The sequence below is a fragment of the Anolis carolinensis genome, chromosome 4 (genome assembly GCF_035594765.1).
Source record: "Anolis carolinensis isolate JA03-04 chromosome 4, rAnoCar3.1.pri, whole genome shotgun sequence".
Classification (NCBI taxonomy): domain Eukaryota; kingdom Metazoa; phylum Chordata; class Lepidosauria; order Squamata; family Dactyloidae; genus Anolis; species Anolis carolinensis.
In genome coordinates, this window is record NC_085844.1 from 135237835 (window position 1) to 135245574 (window position 7740).

General features: G+C 40.4%; 1 protein-coding gene across 6 annotated transcripts in view; it reads right to left on the bottom strand.

Annotated features, from left to right (window-relative positions):
* Positions 1-7740, bottom strand: part of LOC100555853 (protocadherin beta-14) — a 154872-nt gene that overhangs the window by 77730 nt on the left and 69402 nt on the right. The window lies entirely within an intron of this gene.

Here is a 7740-nt window from a genome sequence, read left to right on the forward strand (position 1 = left end):
TTGTTCGATCATTTCCTGTTTCATTTCTAATTTTTGGTTTTTGCTCGCCATATCTTCCATCTTCGTTTGGATCTTTGTTTGAATTTTATCTTGTTTCTGTTTGTCAGCTTTGATATCCGCTAGTTCCTGTTCTATATTATTTATTTCTTTCTTCATCTCTCCCAGTTCCTCGGTAATCTCATTTTTCATCGTTAACATTTGGTCTTGGAATACCTTCTGGTATACATCTTGTTTTTCCGCCATTTTCTGGACCTCTTTGGTCAGTTCTCTCACCTCTTTCATCACATCCCTAAGGCTGATGTCCTCAGATAGTGAATGTCTTCTTTGGGCCCCCTGTATTCCTTTTACGTCTTTATTATCTTTCTCCATCTTGAATCTGAATGTAGACATTGTCTTGAGTCGGTTTTTAGTTACTTTTATTGGATTGGCCTACTATTTGTAATTGTAAATTCAAATATTGTAATCCCTCAATCTCCGTTTTATCTTTCTCTCCTTCCAAGCTTCAAAACTTTAGTCTCTTATCCCTAGTCTTGTCCAGTCCTTCAGCTTTGTATCACCTCACAGCTTTATATTCAATTTACTGTTGCTTTCCTCTCCGCACCCCTCTAATTAGTCCCCTCTCCGCTATCTCCCGACATTCTCCTTTTCTCAATCCACGTCTTAGTTTCCTCGCCTTAGCCTTCTTTGTCCTCCTCAATTCCTCGTCGTCCTTCCGTCACTACTTTCCTCAAATCCTCCTTTGTTACTGTACTCTAACCTGCCTTCTCCTCCTAATCCGGCAGCCGTAAATTCTTTGTTTTATGCTTATATTTACCTCCTTTCTCTGTCTCAATGGTCTCAATGGTCACTTCTCCGTATTTGGAGGCGCTATGTTCTTTTCTCTCGCCTCGTCCGCTTTCTGGGGCTTCTCTATGTAATCCTACTTCTATCGCCCCTTTTGTCACTTCCTCTTCCTCTTTCAGTGGTCTCTCTCTCTCACCTCTTCCGTTTCTCTTTGGTAGGGAGCTCTGGCTGATTGATTGAAGTGGCGCCCAATCGCCTTCCACCTCTCCTCCTTTCTTTCTTCAAACCCGCCCTTCGCTCCCACTCGTCATTTCCCTCCGACCCTGGGCACTTCTTATCTCTGGATTGTTTATGAAGAACCTCCCCTATAGACACAACAATATGTCGCCAAGGTCAGTTCTTCTTTGTTCTTTGTTCTTCTATTTCTTTTGAATTTAGTCACTATATTTTACTATATTTCAATTGTATTTTCCCTCTATTGTCTGGCCGTTTCGCACATTCCTCCGCTCCCCGAGCACCCGGCTTCTGATTTTGCTAAGTTTGTCTGAAATTATTTTTTCTGTTTCTTCGTCCCGGGCAGTGAGAGTAATTTAATATTCCTTCAATTAGAGTAAGTCTTTTCTCTGGATATAGATATTGGATATTCTTTTCATACCTTTCTTGAGCTTTCGCTCCCGCTTCTTTCTTGAATTTAAAAAAATTTGGGCGAGTTTCGGCGGTAACCCAGTCCTCTGTCTGGTTAGCCTCGCTGCGACCCGCACACCCTGCGGACTACCAGTCCGGGTCTGTTTGCCCCCACCCTTGAGGGGATAGGGGCTCTAAGACCGTCGGTTGGCAGCCCTACGGGTTTGGCAGTCTCCCTGACCTCGATCCGTCAGGGAGAGGGAGCTCCGCGCTCTACCCAGTCGCAATCGCTCGGCTGGCTTCTCGAGTGATCAAGAAGTCCACCCCGCCGCCATCTCGCCAAACCGGAAGTCCAGTTCTGAATATTCTTGAGTTGCTGTGAGTTTTTCGGGCTGTACGGCCATGTTCTAGCAGCATTCTCTCCTAACGTTTCGCCTGCATCTATGGCTGGCATCTTCAGAGGTTCTATTGGCAGAGAGTCAAGTGGAGTATACATATACCTGTGGGATTCTCCCACCCTGGGCATTCCACAGGTATATATGCACCCCACTTGTTTCACTGCCAACAGACCTCTGAAGATGCCAGCCACAGATGCAGGTGAAACGTCAGAAGAGAATGCTACTGGAACATGGCCTCAAAGCCGGAAAAAACAGCAGCAACCCAGTGATTCCAGCCATGAAAGCCTTTGGCAAGACATCTGCCTATTACAGTTATTACTGGTTTTGCATATTCATTCCAGAATGTTCACAAGAATTACATATATATTTTGTCTGAATCTGAGCACTTTCCTAAGGGGATTATATATTCAGTGGAGTCTTCTCAGATAATCAGAAAAGATCTGATGTTTTGGAGAATTAGGGGAGTTATTGACATTCTCTATTGAAAATTTAGTGCTGTGCTACTATGGTGGACCTTCCAGAATGATATCAGTCACTAAAACACAATTATCCTTCAAGCTAACTTAAGCTCATTGGTCTATTTTTATATACGTAATAGCACATTGTCAGGATTAATAATTAGGTGGATATATAGTTTGGAACACTTAGAACCCTATGTGGCTCACACAGCAGCTAGCTCTTTGCAAACCATTTTCAAATCTTTTAGGAACCACATTTCTCTCCCCCAGCATTGAATTACAGAAATTCAGAAAGACCTAAAGTTTGCATGGGTTTTTTCCCTGTCTTTTAGTTTCTGCCCCAATTGTATCAATTGTTCATTCTGGATTTGCAAGAGAAAGGTTTCATTTTCTATAATTGCTCTGTAGTTGGTATGGTGGTCTTTTCTATTCAACATTTGAGATTTCTGAGTGCTAAATAGCTGTCCCCCCCCCCCCCCAAGTTTCTCATTTGCTAAATGATTTGACACCTCATGAATAGCAAACACATGGGAGTGGGGAAAATAATGTAACACATTTTGCTCCAAGAAATAACAGAAATGAAATTAAGAAAAACTTAGTTGCAAACCCCACCCCAACCCTGATTGTTATAAAGAAATCCATGCATTCCAAAGGCTTTTAAAAATGTCCTATTTAGTCCATAGACTTCTTTGTTGCAGGGGTGGGAAAGAAGACGAGTATAAATACACGCAACATCTCTGCTAGGTAGCATGTGAATTCAATCCCATCACAGCCTCCTCCAGCTGCACAATGGAACAGACTGTTTCAAAGGCAACCAGTTAATTCCAATTCCCAAAACACTGCAGAGTCCTGGTCACAGCGGAGATTTTATATCATAGTCTCTGGCTTTGTAAAGTAAGTAGCTCATCAGTTGACTAAGCACACTTGAGTTCTGTCTTTCATCCAAACTCCTTTGGAGGTTTATTCTTTAGTCAATGTTACATATAATTATTTATAGTCCTTCTATCAATATATAGAGATACACACAAATATTATAATAAGACACTCACACAATGAGGATGGCAATGGATTACAAATTCAGAAAATAATGGCAAAGCTAACTAGAATGGCGGAGAGCAAAGCATATGGCAGAGAGGAAGTTCACATACAAGCCACTCCCATTCTTCCCTCTAGAGCAGTGGTTCTCAACCTGTGGGTCCCCAGATACTTTGGCCTTCATCTCCCAGAAATCCTAACAGCTGGTAAACTGGCTGGGATTTCTGAGAGTTGTAGGCCAAAACACCTGGTGACCCAAAGGTTGAGAACCACTGTGATAGAGAACATGAAATGACTCAACTGTCCCTCTGGGATCACATCTTTACTCTCTTAATGCTTTAGAGAACTGCACTGTAAACACATGTCTATAAGGACTGTATTTTTCCACACTGGAGGTACATGCAATGCATTTCTATCTATTACAGATTTTTCTGTCTGACATTAGACACATTTATCTAGGAATAAGTGCCACCTTTATCCTCTTAGAGACTGATATTTCTAGCACGAGTTCCCATCTAGGATAGTAAATCCAAGGGATGTTGAGAACAATGAAACAGTTTTCATTCCATAGCTTCAGGATACTCTGGAATCTTTTTTTTCTACTGTGATGGGAAACTGCACAGATTTTCCACAAACACTGTGCAGTTTGCTCAGAAAGTTGGAAACCACACAGCTTCTTTGAAAAGTGGGCAGCTCGCTATATGAAAAAGACATTCTATAACATTTAAAGTGTGGTTGTTTGTTTCCAATGATTAGTGTGTGTTTTCTGCAAAATTGCTATTTTTAAAAAACAACAACTAGGTATAAAATAAAATAATATTCAACAAAATGTTTGCATAAAATTGAGCATCTTCAACAAAAACAGACATGTTGTAACATACTGGTGCTTTATTCATTGAAAAAACAGGAAAAAACAGGAACAAACCCAAAAGTTTATTATGTGTGGAAAATTGTTGATTTTGTGTAATTTGGGGGGATTTTTGTTGAGCAAAAGTGATGTGTGTTTTAAAATTATTTTTAACATAATCAGTCTAATCAATAATTAACAGATTATTGTTTCCTATGTTAAAAACAATGTACTCAAATGTTTAAAATTAAACAGTAATGTTGCACTGTAAATGTTTAAAATTAAACAGTAATGTGGCTGTAGACTCAATTAGCTCAAGTTTCTTTTCCTGCTGCATAACATTTGGGCTGTACAGCTTTCAAATCATATAGTCAGTTATTATGTTGAACCCTTCACCATGTTGCTTGTATAGAAATACAGTGTGCCGTTCATCTTTCTCCAAGTACACAGCAACAACAACAATACAATGTAACCATGTGAGATTTTTTCTCAAAAAGCTGTGCAATTTTCAGTGCATAGTAAAGACTCTAGGTATAGGTTCTTACCTCAAACCTGTGTTGCTTCTCAAATTCTTTAGTATTTTTTTCTCTCCCCCTACTGTCCCATTATCACAAACGTGAGCACAGTTAATCTTTTGGAGAAGACGGAGGCAAAAAAGATGTTGAGTAGCTCTACTTTTTCTCTGTCTACATTATTTAAAGCAGTTAGAAGCTAGCTTCAAACTGCAGCAGCCAGACAACAATCTCCCACAAAAGTATGCAAAAGAAAGCTCTTAAAGTGAAACCGTGCTCTGTGGTTTCTGTAATCATTATCCAGGCCTCAAATGTATTCCAGGATTCCCTATGTAATCATCTGTGCACAAAAGCACTTTCCTCAGCGTTGCTTTGAAATGGCAGAAAATGGTTAATGTAGATGGAGCCTCTGTTCCTGTTAGCATTTTCATTATCACCTGTAAGCAGTGACCCTATCATTTCCTTTTTCTTTCTTTTGCTATGGACATAACAAAAACAACAACCCTTTTTATTGTTTTTAATCACCCTAGCAAGCTTTAGCTCATTCTGTCCTATGACTTTTCTAAACTTCACCCTACACATGATGGCTATTTGTTTGAATTCTGCATTTCTGTTTCTTGTGCATGTCCCTTTTAAATCTTAGCTCATTTGAAAGTTCCTTAGACATACATTCTGGTCTCTTTAGACACCTCCTATTTTTCCTCTCCATTCAAACTGTATCTCTCTTTTCAGAAAATACTATCCCTGATGAACTCTTTTCCTGACCATAGGATTACACTCAATATGTCTCTTCATTTATGGAAGTCAGCTTTCTTAAAGTCTATAATGTGTGTGTGTGACTATGCTTGACTTATCCTTTCCACTGTATAACAAACTCTAGAACAGTGGTTCTTAACCTGGGGTCTGGTAAACTGGCTGGGATTTCTAGGAGTTGTAGGCCAAAAACATCTGGGGACCCCAGGTTGAGAACCACTGCTCTAGAAGAATGTGGCATCTCCTGCCTAAGTACCGTGCCATTTCTACTTCATTTACTAGATTGTCACTGTTGGTTACGATCAGATCTAAAACAGATGATCTCCTTGTTGCCTCTACTACCATCTGGACAGTGAAATTTGTTAGTCCTGAGATTCTTGATAGAGTATGTATTGCAACCAATATCAGAATAAATTAAATTTCTCATTACTACTGCACTTCTTCTTTCTAAATGTGTGGTCATTTATTCCAGGAAGGCATCATCCAAGTCCTCAGTCCTGCTTGGATGTCAGTGGTAGACCCCTACAATGTTTCTTTTCCCTTTAATTTTTACTGAGATACTCTCAATTAGTTTTTCAGGATTTACATTATGAACCTCCTTACTGGTGCAAACATCCTTGATATGCAATGCTACTTAACCTCCTTTCCTGTTTAGTCTATTTTTCAAAAATAGGTTACAACTCTATATTCCAATCATAAGATTAATCCCACCAATTTTCAGTGACACAATGTTTTTCATATTTGCTTTGTTGTAAGAGTCCGGGTTCACCTTGTTTATTTCCCATGCTTTGTGCAATAGTATAGAGATGCCATCTCCTCTAGCTGCTGATTTCCCTTCTCTTTGTTGTGTTTTTGTACTTCTTTCCCAGTTCCTCGGGGTTCCATTTTGTCCCCTATGCTGTTCAACATAAACATGAAACCACAGGAAGAGGTCATCTGAGGTTTTTGAGTGCGGTGCCACCTATAGGCAGATGACACCCAACTCTACTACTCCTTCCTACTAAAAGCCAAGGAACCTGTCCTGACCCTAAACCAGTGTCTATCATCAGTAATGGACTGGATGAGGGAAACAAACTGAAACTTAATCCAGACAAGACAGAGATGCTCCTGGTCAGAGGGAAGACAGATCAGGGAATAGGGATCCAGCCTGTGCTGGTTGAGGTTACATTCTCCCTGAAGACACAAGTTTCAGTTTGGAGGTCCTCCTGGACTCATTGTTGAACCTGGAGGCCCAGGTATCAGTGGTGGCCAGGAGGACCTTTGCACAATTAAAACTTCTATGCCAACTGCACCCATTCCTTGAAAAGCCAGATATGGCCACAGCAGTTCATGCCTTAGTTACATCCCATCTGGATTAGTGTAACGCACTCTACGTAGGGTTACCTCTGAAGAGTGCTCAGAAACTTCAACTGGTCCAAAGAGCTGCAGCCAGGTTGCTAACTGGGGTTGGCTACAGGTAGCAGACAACCACCCTGTTGCAGCAGCTCTACTGTCCACCAGTTTGTTTCAGGGGACAATTCAAAGTGCTGGTTATGACCTTTAAAGCCCTAGATGGCTCAGGTCAGGGCTGACTGACTGCATCTTCTTGTAGGAATCTGTCCGGGCCCTGAGATCTTCAGGAGAGGCCCTTCTCTCAGTCCCACCTTCAGCTCAAGTTCGGTTGGTGGGAATGAGAGAGCGGGCCTTCCTTCTCGGTGGCTACCCCTTAACTGTGGAACTCCCTGCCCAGGGAAGCCAGAACAGCCCCTTCCCTGCTGTCCTTATGGCAGCAGGCTAAAACCTTTTTATTCAAACAGGCTGTTGTGGTTTTTAGTTTTGAATATGTTTTATGGATTTTAACATAATTATGTTTACTACTAAAGAGGTTTAATTCTATTTTAATATTTGTATATTTGAAGTTGTATTGAAATGTTTAAGCCGCTTTGAGTCTCCTTGTAGAGAGAAAAAGTGGGATATAAATAAACATAAACATAAGCATAAGCATAAACAGAAGAAGAAGAAGAAATTACTGTATACTCTACTGTTACACTCCTGCCTACCCAAATGCCATCTCCCTCCCCTGAATAACTCAGTTGAAAGCTGCCATGATCAGATTTGTGAGATTCAGTTAAAATTGTCTTATATTTCCTTAAAAATCATTTATGTATCAGAAAAAAGGAAATAGTTTGTTACTTTGATCATCAATAGCCCAGTACACATGCTCTAGTAAACTATAATTAATTACATGAAACATTGGTGGAAAGGGGTTTTTAGGGAAATACACCAAGAGCAAGAGAGTTTAAATAACAAAAGACCTGGAGGAAGATGTAGAGATGCATGGAATGGTTTGA